The sequence below is a fragment of the Rattus norvegicus genome, chromosome 7 (assembly GCF_021556685.1).
Source record: "Rattus norvegicus strain SHRSP/BbbUtx chromosome 7, alternate assembly SHRSP_T2T, whole genome shotgun sequence".
In the NCBI taxonomy this organism is placed as follows: Eukaryota; Metazoa; Chordata; class Mammalia; order Rodentia; family Muridae; genus Rattus; species Rattus norvegicus.
The window spans coordinates 137,422,571-137,440,013 of NC_141540.1; the positions used below are offsets into that span (position 1 = coordinate 137,422,571).

The 17,443-nt window shown below is 47.2% G+C and overlaps 1 protein-coding gene, 1 long non-coding RNA gene and 1 pseudogene across 13 annotated transcripts in view; 1 reads left to right on the forward strand and 2 right to left on the reverse strand.

Moving 5' to 3' along the window:
• Nucleotides 1-2,271, reverse strand: part of Slc38a1 (solute carrier family 38, member 1) — a 69,531-nt gene extending 67,260 nt beyond the window's left edge. The window contains exons 1-2 of one of the 9 annotated variants that reach the window (XM_087555571.1): nucleotides 1,849-2,271; nucleotides 1,524-1,609 (exon numbers count right to left, since the gene is read on the reverse strand). The gene's annotated coding sequence lies outside the window, so the exon portion shown is untranslated. 9 annotated transcript variants of the gene reach the window in all.
• On the forward strand, nucleotides 390-16,036 carry LOC148004959 (uncharacterized). Of its 4 annotated transcripts, none has more exons than XR_015625977.1 (3): nucleotides 390-458; nucleotides 9,828-10,023; nucleotides 15,843-16,036. It is a non-coding gene; the product is annotated as an uncharacterized LOC148004959 (long non-coding RNA). The 4 variants fall into 4 exon arrangements; XR_015625976.1 differs by lacking the exon at nucleotides 15,843-16,036 and adding an exon at nucleotides 10,869-11,107; XR_015625975.1 differs by lacking the exon at nucleotides 390-458 and adding an exon at nucleotides 722-987.
• On the reverse strand, nucleotides 7,158-9,329 carry LOC148004960 (small ribosomal subunit protein uS15-like; annotated as a pseudogene).
• Nucleotides 16,037-17,443: the final 1,407 nt, after the last annotated feature.

Consider the following 17,443-nt stretch of genomic DNA (forward strand, 5'->3'; position numbering starts at 1 on the left):
TCTTGTATCAAGGTGACAAATTACAGCCTTGCTCGCCCTGCGTTCTGCAAACCATACAATTATCCCCCCCCCGTATTCTTTTTAAGTTAAAAAAAAAAACACGCCACGCGGAGGTGTCAAACCTTGGAAACACATACCGTTTTCTAGCGTTGGATCCTTTGCTCTCTTCCACGTACAACAAACGTTTATCGTCTACGCGATCCACCAAGCCAGTGTGTTTCCCACCGATGGGAAGAGGCTAGAGAGAGCTCGGGTCCACGCCGCAGAGCGAGACACAAAGGGCTGGAGTAAGCACCACCTTCCTCGGCCCGAGGCAGCTTGTGAAAGGCAGTTCGCGCCGTGACGCGCTTACCGCGAAATTCCTTTTGCCGCCATATGCACTCGTGTCTAGTGCGAGCACAGTTGAGCTGAAACGCGGCGGCGGGCGATGCACCAGGAACCGCGCGCGGTTCGCGAGGGTGAGAAGCAGCTCCGTACCCCGAGCCGGGTTGGCGCGGGGGGTGGGGTGGGGTGAAAGGAAGGCGGGCTGCAGGAGATCTCGGCGCGCTTTTCTCCCCGCGTGGAGCCGACCAGTTTAAAATCCTTTTGCCGCAACGTTTGGGGCCAGGTGCGGGGGAGGGGAGATCAGGGCGCAAGGGTCCTGCGCAAGCAGTGGCCTTTTGTTCTCCCGCCCCACCGGACCCGGGCTCTCCTAAAGGAAGTAGCCTATCGCTGGCTCTTCATTCCGGAGAGGAAAGTGAGTCACTGCCAGCATCCTCCCACTAATTGGAGCGGACACAGGGGCCGAACCCGCGGAGGGGCAGCCAACGTGCACGTGTTTACGGCACTGAGGAGCCAGTCGCCGAAGCTCCGCTGCCCCGCCAGTCCCAAGATGCAGACTGATTCACACTCCTCGGTGTACCTACTGCCCCTCACAGCGCAAGCCTGGTCCCTAACCTTAGAAAATGGAACCGGATCTGGTGCCACACTTCGCCACCATAAAACCAGGTCCGCAAAGTAAGGCAAAGGTGGAAATCTGGGGTCCCTGCTGTTGTGTGAGAATCGCGGCTCGCGTTCGGGCAGACCACACCAGGCCAGCACAGTTCCACGGGAGAGAGATTTATTTGTGGGAAAAGGACAAAAGGGAGCGACGACGGGAAAAGGGGGGGGGGGAAGGTCAGGAAGGGTCTGCCTTTAATTTGGGCAGTGACGCAACCACTCGCAGGTAAGGGTGGGAGGTGGGCCGGGTGGACTCTGGGAATGTATGGAAATTGCCATGGCAACAGATGCGCGGGTCCCCGTCGCCTATGGGTGACCCCACCGTCATCTCTGGGTTAGTAGTGATCCGCAACCGTAAAGCCGGTTCCTGAAGCCAACACCTGCGTTCAGGGAAGGGCACCGGACTCTGCCTTCTAGAAAGGCGCCGCCGCGCTCTGCCCGGGTCCTCCAGACATGGAGGCTGGCTGAGTTCCCTCCTTCCCTTCCTGTTCAAACTCCCCTTCCCTCCAAACCGCCGCTCCCTCTGCCCTCCAAACGCACCTTACCTCGAGAAATAAAGGGAAAGGCGCCGCCAAAGTGTCCGCCCTTCCAGGCCGTCCCCGGCAGTTAGATGTCCTCTTGGTGTCAAGGTCTGCCTAGGGAAAGGTGGCCCCTGGTCTGTAAGACTGGGCGGGGAGGATCCGCGTGGCGGGTTTCCGAGGAAGGTAAAAGGCCGGGTTACCGGCGACCTTCAGGCAGAGTGGCGTGGCCGCGCTCTCCTCCCCCTCCGTCTTCTCCACCCCCTCCTCCTCCTCCTCCTCCCCCCCAGGACTGGTTGGTTGCATCAGAGTTTCCCCCCACCCGCACTCTGCCCGCCAGCCTCGCACTTACATCCACACGCCCGGCGCGGAGGGGCTCCAGCCTGATTCATTGGCTACCGCCGGGCGCGTCGCCCTTTCTCTTCTGCAGTTTGGGGACGGGAGAGCGGCCTTTCAGACCATCGTCCCTCCCTGCCCGCGCGCCCGCCGAGCCGAGCTGCTTGCGGCGGAGCGGTGCGGGTCACATGCCGCTGATCGCCGCGCCTTCTTGCCCCTCTCCCACCGGGGCTGCCGGACCGCACGGAGACCGCGGCTGCCTGACACCGAGCATCCAGGAAGGGCAGTGCGAGCGGCTGCGCGAGCAAGGCGCTGATGCTGGCCCGAGCATACGGAGGCTGCGCGGCGCCCCGCACCTGCCTGCGCCCTCCCGGGGCCTCAGCTGGGGTCACAGCTGCCGCACCCGCACCCTCGGGGTTGGAGGTGGAGCGGCTCCCTCGCCCGGGCGGTGGCAGGGGGGCCGTCTCTTGGGGTACGCCAGGGCCTCAGCGAACGGAGTTGCATTATGGGAAGGGAGCAGCGTGACGGTAGCCCCGCGACCCCGAGACGGTGGCGTACTACGGGACGCGGGGACACCTTTGGAAACTTAGTGTCTCGAGCTCGCAGGCTAAGGCGCCTCCCGTCTCCCACCGCGACACCTGCGGTCCCCCCAGAGCAGCTCTAGGGACCCCTTGTGACTCGGAGTGTGACAATAACCCAAGGGGTCTGCACCAATAGCCCTGCTGTCCCGGCCACGTGACTCTACCCTTGCTGGGCCTGGAAAGGGAACAGGCTGAAAGCCGCGTCAGCCTCGGTTCCTCCTCCTGCCCCACTCTTTGTCTGAGGTGCAGCCCCTTAACTGACTGGCTGGCACAGTCGCTTCTTCTTAAAATGGCGACAGGAAATCCCACCTGCACGCCAGCCAATGAGACCGCCGCCACCATGAAGTCTGCCGCGTGGAAGCCTGAGCCCCTCTCAACAGGATGGCTCCTCTTATGGGTCCGGTCAGAGATCCATCAGCCTGACCATTAATAAATTTTAACCAGGAAGCTTTTATTCAGACAGGCGCCGAGCTGGGATTCCGAAGGCAGCACCCAGACACCTCAGCCAGGGGTTTATAAAGGCAAAGATTACAAAGTTACAATTTGTTCTCTTGCACGCTTGTTTACAGAAGCAGAAGCAGCAGTAAAAATAAATGAATAAATAAAATAACCCTTAGCGGCCCTTAACATTTTGAGGTCTAATTTTACCTTATAGTACTGTTAAGCACAGAGATTTTAAACATGAAGTTAACCATCAACATGTTAGCCGTCGCAGTTCCATCTTCGTTCCATCAAAACAAGAAATGGCGGTTGAGTCATAATTCAAAAATGACTCTACCTGGAGCCTTTGAGAGGCTGAGTAATGCTGTTCTGCAGTGGCTACAGATTCTCAGTCTCCACTGGAAAAGTGAAGGGACCACCAAGGTGTAAGCTTTTTAGTGGCTAATATTCTTTTCTCGCTCCCTTCCAATGGTCGTAAATGGTCGTGGTTAGTTAAACACTGGCTTCCAAAGTGGGAGGTGTGTTCTTGGACGTGCCTGAAAACCGGAAGGTCATTGCAAACTGAAGGGCAGCCTCGCCCAATACGGGACAGTTTCTTCCTCAAATACAGTCTTTTTCCTGGGCTGCTTTGGTCCTGTTGCCCTTTCAAGTGCAAAACTTATCACAGCAACATTCTGCAAGTTTACACCAAAAGTCCTTTCTTCTTGCATTTCTTCCTAAAGGAAGTCGAAATTAGCGATTTTGTTAGGATTCTAAGTTACTTACTTATTGAGCCACAGCTGGCTGAACGGTGTGCGTCTTTAAAGGAAGATGGGTACTCAGAGAACAGGACCCCAAGACATTTAATTTAGCTCGGGTGGAACTTAACTCGCCAGCTCTGGTACACAGAACTGGTTACTCGGGGCTGTTTGAGGTGAATGAAATAGGGACCCTGCTTGTCCTACTCAGCAGCTTCTCTGCTACGCTTGTCATATATTTTCACATTTAATCCTCCTCACATTTCAGTTGGGTATTAATTATCCTTTCTATAAACAAGAAAACAGGTTCAAGGAGGAGGGAACATTGACCACATCGGCAGAGGAGGGGAACGGATTCCCACTCCGATCTGATTTAAAGTCCACGAGCAGTCTTTAGAAGCACAGAGCTCTCAGACGTGGGTCTTCACCCCTTCCCCTGGGGGTTTTAGTTGACATCTGCCACTGAGGGGACAACAAGCATCAATGTCACTCTGCTTCATAGAAAGACTGTCAGAGAGACATCCTGGGAAGAAGGCAGAGGCAGTGTTTTAGAAGTGCCTGGTAGCTTCCAGGACTGTTTGTAGGGGGAAACTTCCTTTCTGAAGTCCCCTCAACAAGTCAGCCTGTAAACCCAACTGCTGTAGTCTTCCTGGGATGTTTGAATAATGCCCTGATGTTTCCCCACTCACCGAGTGCTCACTAAGAGACCAGCAGAGGGTTAGCATTTTACACAGTTTCCTGTTTAATCCCCAGAACATCCTGAACAAAACGTGCTGCTTCAATCTCTTACTGAAGGGTTAAAGGCTCTATCCCCAAACCTTAAACCCAGAGAGCTGGAGCTGAGAGCTCCCTGGATCCTGGGATACCATTGTTTAACTAGGAAGTGGGAAGGGTCCAAACCACTGTGTTTGAGATGAGAGCCTCTGTTTCCAGTCTTTCTTAGGCTCTAGTGGATCATTTTGCCCTGTGTTAGACTCAAGGGCACCACAGGCAGTACTGTTAGGATGTGACTTATTTACCAACCATTCCCAAGTGAGCATGCTGTCCAAAACGGTACTACTAAAGTAGTTAGGATAAAATGGCCAAGTTTACCAAGCTATCCTAAGGGAGTCCGATAGAAGAGAACCTGAGGAATAGACTTGAACTCACTGGATCACAAAAAGACTTTCCGATCAAGACACTGGTAGCACGGACCCTAAGGACAATAAATACACCAGACCTCATGGGAAGGGAAAGCTCTGTAAGAGGAAGGACATCACCATTTGGACGAAGAGGTTATAAAATGGGAAACAATCTTGATCAATGACACATTCGAGAGAGAGTTAATATGTAACATATATAAAGAATGGGGAAAAAAAAACCCTAGGCATCAAGAAAACAAATAACGGGGCTGGGGATTTAGCTCAGTGGTAGAGCGCTTACCTAGGAAGCGCAAGGCCCTGGGTTCGGTCCCCAGCTCCGAAAAAAAGAACCAAAAAAAAAAAAAGAAAACAAATAATCCAATTAAAAATGGAGTGCAAAACTAAACAGAGACGTTCTCAAGAGACAAAACACAGATGGCTGAGTAACACTTAAAGAAATTGTTCAGCATCCTTAGTTATCAAGGAAATGCAAATTAAGACTACTGCTGCTTTGCTCATAATAGCCTAGACGGCCCTCAACAGATGAGTGGATAATGGAACTGATACATTGACACAATGAGATTTCAAAAAACAAATAAAGTCATGAATTCTCAGATAAATGGGTAAAGCTAGATAACCCAGACAATTGTATTCTCATATACCGGATGTTAGTTTTTGAGCCTTTGATAGGCATACCGCTGTTCATGCGTATCCACAGAGGTTAGGCGTGTTAAGTAAAGGACTAGGAGAAAGGGAAGGGTCTTCCCAGGAAGGGGAAATAGAATGTATCCTTATGGAGAGAGTGGAACAGGAGGATTTAAATGGGGAGGGGGAGGAAAGAGAAGGGTAAGGGGTGGGATACAGGGAAGTTCAACTAACACTAAGGGTCATATGGAGTCCTATTCCTTGACTAGGAGAATCATATTATCTTGCCTAATGAATTCTTTATACTTTCCTGGATCTCATCTATACAAGACTTTTTTTTTTTTTGACAATCGAAATTAGCGAGACAACCATAGCAAAGTGTAAAATTTCAGGGAAAGAGGTTCCCCTATTGTCACAGCCATTTTTCAGCAGATCCCTGTGTGACCTAGTTCCCCCAGCCCCCGCCCTGCCACACCCTTGGGTTGATAACAGAAAGCAGTATGTGGGCATGGGGATAAATACTTTCTCCCCCTAGATTTGTAAGAGGCTCTGGCAGTCAATCATCAGCCCCCACTGACCCTTGACGGAATTTAAATTACCATTCCTTCGCAAGCCACTGAAGTCTCTGGATTGGTCCTGGATCAGCTCTGTAAAATAACGCATCTGTTAGAGGAGATCACTTGTGGCTATGTGGTAAGTAATATGGTCTCCCAACAGTTGAAATTCACAAGTGATGCATCCTGGAAGTGTCATGTCTAGTGATGCCCCACTCTGCTGGTCACTGTGAACACAGCTCCCTAGTTCCTTGCAAAATGGAGCAGTGGGAGGCATCTGGAGATCACATGGCTGACTCCGTGTCTACTGAGTGCACCAGTTAGCGTGATAGGTGTGCAACCAATGGCCTGGGCTGCTATTTTGTACAGTTGGCAGAAATAAGCAGAGGCGATGCATTTCCCACCCCGGAACGTGTCAGCACAAAGCCTTTTATTATGTTTGCCCCACGGTGAAAAAGCTGTTATATTGTCATTTCCGTTTAAATTCCTCCCACTGTGACAAGGAGAGCGGGGTGATTAGAGAATATCTAGGTCTCCCCTTCAACTTGAAAGCTTCTGTTTAGGGAGAGAAAGCAGGTTTGGGGTGTACGACGGTGCTCGAACACTAGAAGTGGTTACTAAGTGAACACGCCGTGCTAGCGCCCTTACAGATGCTGCCTTTGTGAATTTACACAACTGTTTTTGTGAGAGAGCAAATGTAAATATGGACTCTGGGCTCTCGTTTCCCCCAAGTTGGCTTTTGTTGTTGTTGTTGTTGTTTGTTTGTTTGTTTGTTGAAATAAGGTTTCTCTGTGTAGCCCTAGTGCTCCTGGAACTTGCTCTCTAGACCAGGCTGGCCTCAAACTCAGAAATCTGCCTGCCTCTGCCTCCTGATTGATAAGATTAAAGGTGTGCGCCAACCCCAAGGTCCTCCAAATTGCTGCTTGGCCCGGCCTTGTGTCATCCCTGTGAGCTTCTGAAAGTTACTTCATTTCTCTGTGTCTTGGTTTTCTCATATTTAGAAAGGAAATAATATTAGCTCCCCTGTTAGTTGACTTCTGTGGCTGTGATAGAATCCCTGAGCAAAGCAAGCTAAAGGAAGGAAGATTGGCTTTGGTTCATGTTTTCAGGAGGTGAGTCATGGATGTACAAGGTAACATACATACATACGTATGTCTCAGTAGCTCAGGGCGTGTGCTCAGTACTTAATAAACAATAATTCTTTTTTTCCTCAGAGTGATTTTATTGCTTCTGTACACAACAGCACTTATGCCCCAAGAGCAGAGTCTGTGGACGACTCATGTTTCCAATTGGGTGGTAGCGTCCACTTAGTCTTCTAGTATGGGGCCAACCGGTGAATTTTACTATCAGAATCAGGCAGAATTTAGCATCCTTATTCTTTCTGTTCCTCTCAAGGTGCTTTCTTAATCAAATCGTAGAGATCCTCAGGGAGATCAGGGGCAAGGCCTTTGGAGTTAAGGATTCCCAAGGTTTTATTTCCAGTCACAAAAGGGAACTGAGCCACACCATGTGAGTCCCTCAGGATCACACGTATCTGGGAGGGAGTCAGGCTTTTCTTGGCCAATTTGTAAATCAGTTCCTTTGTGTCGTCAGACAACTTCAGCCACATGGGGACAATACAGCGGTAGGGTATCGCCGACTGGGACAGACCCTTTCTGGGAGCTTTTCATGGCGGAGGCTAAATTAATTCTTATTCAATGATGATTTGGCAAAATGTACAAGAAGCTTTGGTGGTAGGCAAATCTCTTCTAGGTTTCTGGATCCTGGAAATGGTGGATAGACACATTCTCAACTGCTCAGAGGTTAAGAAGGCAGGTTTTGGGATGAACCAAATGAAGGTAAAGATATCCTTCCAGTGCCAGATTAAGAAATGTATAAATGACAGTCAAATGAAATACTCAGGTGCCTGGCTATGGGGGAGTCCCACATCTTCCGGAAGCTCCTAGAAACGCTCTGAGGGACAGGATGGCAGCGTGTTTTTCTTAGTTCTAAACCCACTCCTACCCACCGGGTTGAGATCCCGAGGGTAATGGGGAACAGAGAAAGCATCTTCATCTAAGACCAGAGAAGCGAAAGCCACCTCCAGGAAGCTGGGGAAAGACACCCAGAAAGGTCGCTATGTGATTAAAAAAAAAATCTTGAAATCCAACAAGCCAGCAGTATCTGGAAGCAGTCACAAAGATACAGCCTGGGTTTCTCAGGGCAGGAAGCTCGGGGACCTCTCAGAAAACTGGAGGTATGCTTCCGGCATCGGTGCTGTGTGATGGGTGACAGTCTCACCCATGAACACACAAAAGACAGAAGGAAAGAACCTCTAGGGAACAGGAGACCAGCCCTGACCCAGGGGCCGGGGAAGGCTCCCCTGGGCACACGGGCAGCTTTGGGAGTGGCTGCTTTTGTCTTTTGTCTTCCTGGTTGTCTTTCTGGTGCTGACTGTATTTAAGGGGAAGAATCCTATTTATAACTTGTACGGAGTAACCATGTGAGAAAAGAGCTTCCATTCTAAATGCTTGTCCATAAAATAAGAACCAGGGTAATTTTCAGTGTGCGTGATTTTTCTATTTGAGGCACAAAAGGCTATTTCAAAAATCACAAACGAGGTGATTTTAATGAGAACGATTTAAAATTGACGGTCTTCCAGGCTCCTAGACTGGCAGTCATTTATACACACATACTCGTTTCGAAAATAAACGGTTCCAAGCTTTCATTCAAATATAACATGTTAAAATAGATTCATCCTTCCATTCCACCACCCAAATCCCCTTCTCCAATAAACCTCATCTTGGGAAATGACACCACATGGGCCCCAGAAGAGGGATCTTTTTTTTTTTTTTTTGGTTCTTTTTTTTTCGGAGCTGGGGACCGAACCCAGGGCCTTGCGCTTCCCAGGCAAGCGCTCTACCCCTGAGCTAAATCCCCAACCCCAGAAGAGGGATCTTGGCTCACCTCCTTCCTTCTTCTCATCTCATTAATTCAATGTAACTAACATTCACCAAATGCCAGGTATTCTGTGTCGTTTTCACAGAGCTTGGAATTAAGCAGAGAAATTAACATTGCTCAGACATTCCCACCCATGAACACACAAATGACAGAAGGAAAGAGAACCTCTAGGGAACAGGAGACAACCCTGACCCAGGGGCCAGGGAAGGCTCCCCTGGGCACATGACCCTTGTTTTGACTTCACTCTCTCGGTGCTGAGGACCAGGTGCCAGATACAATCAAGTGTGCGCTCTTGAAGGGGTACTGTCACTGCTGTCATTCCTCCGCCTAGATATTTCTGACTTGTGTTCCCTCATGACAGCCTTAATGACATCTTGACATCCTCTTGACAACTCTGAGCATGCATCTCTTTCAAGCCAGTCTTGGGAAAATTCCCCTTAAGTAGTACGCTGAGAGCATCTTGGTTACCTCTATTCATCGTAATGTATACATGTATATATTGACAACAATGCATTTGTATTTCTAGTTATCATATACATTCCACATTTGTAAAAGTTAAAAATCCCAATGCTGTGTTTTTACACTGTAGATTTATCTGCTGATAATATTTGACACTAATGCTATAATATGTTTCCAGTTGTTATTCTGAGTTTAACATTTTGGTGGGGAAAACTTGATACAATGTGTTTCATTTAACAGTGTCATGGAACTGTTACACGAGTCCAGATCTAGACTTTTCTCACTTAGGTTCCAGGGCTTAACGCTGCAGCTGGAAAGAGATCTCCCAGAGACACTTAGGCCCCAGAAAGACTATGCTTCCTGGGCTTCAAGCTTGGAGATCCCAAATGTAGATTCTGTTTCTCTATTCCATCTACTAGTTCACAAAGATTTGTTTGCATTGTTAGTCTACAAGTGTACACTTAGATGAGGGGAATTTAAAGGGGAACCTTTCCTAATTCTGAATTTGTGCTAACAGGTTCCTTGTCACATACGACTGAAGTGCAAGTGTTCTTCGTTTCCTGAAGCTCATCTCATCTTTCAAAGGGAGATTTACACAGGACATTAAAGATCTGGTCATCAGCCTTGAGAAGAAGCCATACTACAGAAATCCATCTATTTTACAAAGCCACTCACCTGTGTACAAAGACTCTCAATCAACACATCTGAACTAGGTAAACAGAGTAAACCGATAACATGGCAGTTTGCCCCTTGCTTCTTCCTCATGATACCTTGAATATTATAAGTGCTAAGAACCATCTGATGCGTGGGGCAGGGTGGGACCACCACCAAGCTAGTAATGTTGGGCACTCGGATGTTTTCCTAGGAGTACACTTTTTGCCTCTTTCTTAGTATTCCATGAAGGCCTTTGAGCTGGGCTCCGCCTATTCACTTGATCCCTACAACAGCTTAGAAATTGGTAACCTCAGCTAGGTGTACACTTCTAGAGAGGCTTAGGAACTGGTAGCTGAATGGATGAATTATCAGATGTCCTCACAGCAGCATACTTCTAATTCTTTATATGTATTCAGGTCCTTCAAAAGAAGGTATAAAAACACACCAACTATCAAATTTGATCTAAATTCTGAAAGTTTAATAACCTATACAGGCAAAGCAAATAAATAAACTATTTTGGGAGCTGTAATTTATCACCACCACCACCACCACCACCACCATCATTGGGGGAATCATAAGTGACTAAATATCACTTATCAAATACCAAAAGTACCCATTGCATGTTACATTATTTTAAATGAGAAAGCTTAGCCAGTGTATAAAACGTAATATAGTTAGTTTACCAGTTTCTAGTCTATGAAAATTTCCTGTGAATTTGGGGCTCTAAGCCAGGAGGTGGTAGCACACGCCTTTAATCCCAGCGCTTGAGGGACAAAGGCAGGCAGATCTCTGTGAATTCAAGGCCAGCCTGGTCTCAAAAAACAAACTAGAAGAACAAAAAAACATTGGGGCTCTACCATCCACCAGTCACTTCTAATGAAAAATGTGCCCATTTTCCTTCCAGCATCATCTGGATTGGTGCCAGTAGTCTCCGAGTACCATTCTCGGTATGAAATGAACGTTTGTAAATGAAGTCTAATTAAATGTCGCGCTTTACAGGAAGCGCTGTGTGCTACGGCTCTGCTCTTTCTGTTTGCCATTATCAGCGCTCCTGTTTAGGCAAAGTCCTGTGGTTCAGGAAGCAGCCACTTAGCGATAGCAACTTAATAAAGAGTATTCACGGCTCTTATTTTAAGAAACGCAGAAATGTATTGGTTTTTCTTTCTCTGTGTTAACAAAAGAGGGACAGAGTGCCAAAGACCTGCCATCTGACCACTACACACTCAGGTCCTTCGTGAACTTGTTCCCGTGTGTCTTTTCACGAGGCATTCTTCATTTATCCTTACCGCCACTGGACAGTTCCATTTGTGTTTGTTTTCCTTTTATACGTGTGTGTGTGTGTGTGTGTGTGTGTGTGTGTGTGTGTGTGTGTGTGTGTACGTGCATGCACTTGTGCATGCGTCCGTGAGGGCGTGCCAGAGAAGGCCGGAAGGGGTATCGGATTCCTGGAGCTGCTCACAATGTGGGCGCCAAGAAGCACAGACCCTCGGCGGGAGCAGCAATCACTCTTAACCGCTGAGCCATCTCTCCAGCTTCTCTGTGCTTTTTCTCCCCTCCTTTGTCTTCCACATCTGTATCCTCTTCTCCTTTGGTTGTGAAGTACTCAAGTCTTTAATCATTCAAGACAGAACGAAAGGAGGGGGGAAAGAAGAGGAGGAAGGAGAAGGAAGTCGCCTTGATTTCTTTCTATCCCTCCAGCTCTCCTTCCTTCTGCTGAAGAACCACGTCTTCAAAGAATAGCGAGTGGTCCCTGCTTCTAGGTCCTTTTCCTCCCATTTTATTGTTTAAGCATGCAAACACGTACAAAACTTCCTCGCTGTAGAAAATGGGGACATGCATTAAAATATAGTAGAGAAAACCAAACTATTCAACCCTTACAATCCACACAAAACTTTTCGTGCTTGAGAGTCAGATCAAACGGTGCTCATTTGCCCATGCAATTGAAAATTCCTTCCCCGGCACTTGTGAAGTAGCAGGGAGAACATGAATTTGAGGCCAGCCTGGGCTACGTAGTCAGACTCCCAACTACGAATTCCTCAAAACTATGCAGTGAACTCACATCGTTTTAGAATAACTCTCTCATTAGCACAAGACTTTCGCTCTTTGTCCCAATCTTTAAAAGTTGAACTTCAGGTTTAAAACGCAAGATCATTTTAAAATGTTTGGTACGATTTTCTGGAGAGAATCTCACTAAAATCTTTGTGAGCAATAATTTTCATTTGCTTTGCTGTCGGCTTTCTTGAACTTTAAAAACTGACCTTTTCAGTCTTGTGTTAATTATATCTTTATGGCCTTTGCTCATTTTTCTTTTCTGAAAAATTCATTTGTGGGCATTTTTTTGTGTGTGTGTATAAGAGCTATATTGGTAATGACGTGGATATTTTATTTTTCTTTCTTGTGTCCAAGTTTTTTTTTTTTCTTTTTTTTTTTTTTCAGAACTGGGGACCGAACCCAGGGCCTTGTGCTTGCTAGGCAAGCGCTCTACCACTGAGCCAAATCCCCAACCCCTGTGTCCAAGTTTTTAAAAGGTGCATAAGGGTCTTTGTTTTTTTGTTTGATTGTTTGTTTTTTCTTTTTTCTTTTTTCGGAGCTGGGGACCAAACCCAGGGCCTTGCACTTACTAGGCAAGCGCTCTACCACTGAGCTAAATCCCCAACCCCGGGTCTTTGTTTTGCTTTTGTTTCCTTGTGGAGTTTTGAGGTCTCAGAAACTACCCAGGCTGCCTTCAAACAACTCCTCTTCCTCCCCCCCACCCCCCTCTTCCTCCTCCTCCCCTCCTCCTCCTCCCCCCCCTCCCCCCACCCTCCTCCTCCTCCCCCCCTCCCCCCCACCTCCTCCTCCTCCTCCCCCCTCCTCCCCCTCCCCCTCCCCCCTCCTCCTCCTCCTCCCTCAGCCTTCTTCGTGCTGAAATTAAAAGCGTAAATGTACAGTGTGGTGGGGTTTGAATGTGAAGTGCTGGCTGGCAGGTTTGACTGCTTGGCCCACGGCTGGTGTCTCTGTTTGGCAAGGTTGTGGGAGCTTTAGGAGGTAGAACCGTGCTGGAGGAAGTGAGCAACGGGGGTCAGGCCCTGAGGCCACTCACTTCCTGTTCCCTGCTCTCTGACAGCAGATGTGACATGGCCACCAGCCTTCTGTTCTTGTCACTGTACCTTCCCTGCCAGCTGCAGTGTCTCTCCTACAATAACAGTTTCTCTCCACAACTGTAAACCAAAATAAAGCTTTTGTCCCTGAAAAAAACGAGGTTTACATGTTTTATGTCAATGAATTGATGAACTTTTTCTCAGACTTACAGGGATTTTTTCCCTTTGTACCAGCATAACAGTCATCATATGTTGGTTTCACATTTTTTTAATTTTTATTTTATTTTTATGGGTATGAGAGTTTTGCCTGTATCTATGTCTACATACAATGTACATACATGGCACCCTGGAAGGCCAGAAGAAGGTGTCAGAGATTCCTCCAGGGACTGGACTTACAAACAGTTGGGAGTCACCATGGGTGTGCTGGAAAGGAACCAAGTTCCTCTGGAAAAGCAGCCAGTGTCCCTACTGCTGAGCCACCTTCCAGTCTCCGGCTTTAGTTCTTATGAACTTAGGGTTGTTTTTTTAAATTTGATTTGATTATTTTTGCTTTTGAGACAGCACTCCTAGCACAGAAATGTGGTATGAATGAAACGGCCCTCAGGTATTCGAGCACTTGGTTCCTAGTTGGCGGCACTGTTTTGGGACGTTTAGGATGTGTGGCCTTGCTGGAGGAAGCCTGGAGGTGGACGTCGTCCAGAGTTATAGTCTCACCCTCCTTCGAGAACTTGTTTGCTATTAAAGGTGTGATCTCTCTGCCTTCTGCTACTGCTGCTGTCCCTCCAAACGGCCATGTCCATGACTGGCCACCAGACCCATCACTAACTGGTATGGCTTTCACTAACTGCTATGCTTCCCGACTGCTATTCCATGACTGGCTGCCAAACCTTCCTACTGCTATGCTCACCACTAGGCGCCACGCCCACCACTAGCGGTCACGCCCACCACTGGCGGCCACGCCCACAGCTAGTGGCCACGCCTGCCGCTAGTAGCCACGCCTCTCTGGTGCTTTAATGGGCTCATACCTCATGTAAGCCCAAACAAACTCTTCCTTCCATGAGTTGCTTTTGATAACTGTTTTATCGGAGCAACAGAACAGTAACCACTGCAGAGAGCCTCTTGGCACTGAGACTGCAGGAGTGGACTGCCATGCTTGGCTTGGGTACTAGGACTGCAGGAGAAGGCCAGCATGCTTGGCTTCCTTTATTTAATTCTTGAATTGACCTAGTAAGAGTTAATACTCGGGGTTGGGGATTTAGCTCAGCGGTAGAGTGCTTGCCTAGGAAGCGTAAGGCCCTGGGTTCGGTCCCCAGCTCCGAAAAAAAAGAACAACAAAAAAAAAGTTAATACTCCACATCAGTTTCTTCCAAATCACTCTTCGAGTACCAGTGGCGGAAGCGTCCTTGTTCCTCAGTGGTGCCTTCTTTATAACGTTATTACTTTTAAAGGGGAAGTACTCGTGATCCAACTCCTCGGCCCACTGGCCTCCACTCTTCTATTATCTACACCAGTTTATTTATTGTGCCTTTGTTATGCGCTTTAATACCAGCTAGGGCATGTTTGTCTTGGCCATTCTTGTCTGTTTATTATTCAAGACAAATTTAGAATCATTTCTAAGCCAGTACACGAAAAACTGGAATTCAACTTTTGTTATGCCTGTAAATCAATTTAAATACACGCGTAAAACAGCGTTTACCAAAAAAAAAACATATAAAATACTCTAAAAATTCATGCAGTTTCCCTCTATCTGTTTTTCTAAAAGTACAGACTTTGCTCACAGATCCACAGAGCTAAGTGCAACCCATTTCTGAATACTCTCAGATATCAACTCATCCATACAGAAGTTACCGCGCATACAATCCTGTTCATTCTGAATGAAACATCGATACTCTGCATGTGCACAGCCGTGATTCTCACTTTTAATAGGCTGCATTTCTGTATTAGGCAAGCATCCGTGTGAACGCTTTCTAAACTAATTTAACATTTTACAAACACAAAAGACTTAACTCATGTTTATAAGCGACCCACTGAAAGTCTTGGTCTAACCTACTACAGAAATCAACCAATTAAGTGTCTGTCATAGTTGAATTCACCATTAAGTGTCTTTCACAGTTGAGTTCCCCAAGAATCAGACTCTAAAGCAAGATAAAGAACATAAGTCTATGATAAAGTAGTCTTGAGAACCAAAGCTGAGTAAAGAAAGTAAGAATGGAAGCCTGAGGGAGACAGAAAGGCTGGAAGAGAGAAAGATGTCACCTTAGCAAAACCCTCCATCCTGCCATGGAGAGCCATGAGGCTGCTGCCTTACAGGCTACCACACCCACCTTAGAGATATCCTGAGCTAAGGTGAGCGAGCACACAGTTTACTGCTACAGCGCTTCATCCTTAAGAGAAGGCTGCCAAGGGAGAGAAAGCTGGGACAAAGTAGCTTTCTTAGAGTGAGCTTCCATAGTAAGACAGGCAAGAAGGCCTCAACTCTGTAGCGAGGCCACCTTTGTTTTTAAAGGGACACAAGAAAAGAGTCATAGTTTCCACTATACTATGCACTTAAAATGATCCTTCAAATTCCTTCGTCAGCGTGCATTCGGTAAGTATTTGCAAAAGCGTACAGAGGTCACCCAGATAATTACTTCTGTGAATGTAACTCTTTATGTTTTGTGCTGTGAACAGGTGAGAGTTCAGGAAGTACAATCTTGTTTTTTTTTTTTTTTTTTTTCTATTTGGCTAATTTGATGGATGGAAAAACTATAATAAGAAAAAAAATCGAATCTCCTCTTTTTTGTTTTTATGCAAACGAGCATTCTTTCTGGTGACTTTGGAGGCCAGAAGAGGATGTTGCCTGCCCTGAAACTGAAGTTGTGAGTCACCACGTGGATGCTAAGAACCAAACCTTGGTCCTCCCGGCAAGAGCAGCCATTGCTCTTAACCGTTACACTATCTCCAGCGTCAAATCTCATACTATTTCTTGAAATAAAATAATAAAAAGTACAAAGAGCTGGGGTGAGTGTAGCACTTGTTCAGCAAGGATGTGAGAAAGAGAGAGAGAGAGGAGAGAGGAGTAAGGGAGGGGAGGGGAGAGGGGAGAAGAAAAAGGAAGAGGGTTTAAGGTACACCATGCATTGAACATAGAACAATGGTTGGTGTTAATTCTTCCATAATAAAAAGAAAAATAGCTTCATTTTTCCCCTTTCTCTGTCAAACTGAGTTGGAGTACAGGGACGGGAGCAAGAGGAGGTTGAGAGAGAGAGATGAGGGAGCCATGTACCTACGGACGGAAGTGTTGGCGTCTGGGCTGGTTGCTCGCTTTGCCTTCAGAATATTATAATCGTCAGTGTGCAGGACAGGGATTAGAGGGTCAGAGCGGGGAGGCAGCCTGGCTGTTGGTCAAGTCTTGTAAATATGGGAGGGAGGGTAAATCAAAGCATCCATAAATCATCTTTCTAGAACATTCAGTCTTATCATTCTCTGCTTTAAGGCCCATTCACAGAGTTCCAATCAAACACTTTACAAGAGGAGCAAAGTGCAGTTTCACTTGCAAATTGGATGAAGTTGTAATATACTGAGAGAGTAAGCTCATAGTCCCCTTAATTGCCCAGACATTAGCTGTGCTGTCTCACTGCCACACACGAAGCAGAGCAACCGAAATGTCCCTGCCTGCTTGCTCATGTTGCCTCTATGCCTGTCATACCAGCATTCAAAGGGGCTGTGTCTTAGGTGGAGTTTGGGAGAAAAAAGCAGGGTATGGCCTCATGAACGGGAGACCTGTTTTTGTTGTTGTATTTTGTTTTTGTTTGTTTGGTTTTTGGTTTTGGGTTTTTTTGTTGTTGTTGTTTTTGTTTTTGTTTTTGTTTTTTGCAAAGCAGGCTAAGTAAGCTTGCGGAATGTAAAGGGGTAAAGGGATAAAAATTCTGGCTAAGAGGGGGGTCATCCTGAATTGTTTTCCGACATCAAAGAAGAACCTGAAAGTGTAAGTTAGACATTCTTCCGTTTGGTGAGGCACCAGACACAAAAGAGAGCTTTGCTGCTGCGCCTAAGTCTAGGTCTGGCCCGGCGCCAGCGACGGTGTGGGCAAGTTTATGAGCTTCACCAGCCTTGAGTCTCTTCACTGCAAATGGGTGTGTCCATAGCAAGATTGCAAGATTGTTTTTGTGGATTCTGGGAGACACAAGCTGAGATCACATATCTGCTACTACTCCCAGGCTAGTGCTAACACTATTCTTACTGAGCACTTCACCCACCTCTGCATGGAAGACGGTGCCCTCGCTGGTTAAGGAAGTAGATGCTGGCACCAGGCAGCCAGGTGTCAAACCCAGGCTCTGCCCAGTGCTAACTCTGTAAATGTGGACAAACTGTGTAACCGAGGGGCCCTTTGATTCCCTGGTCTGGGGTGTGAGGATTA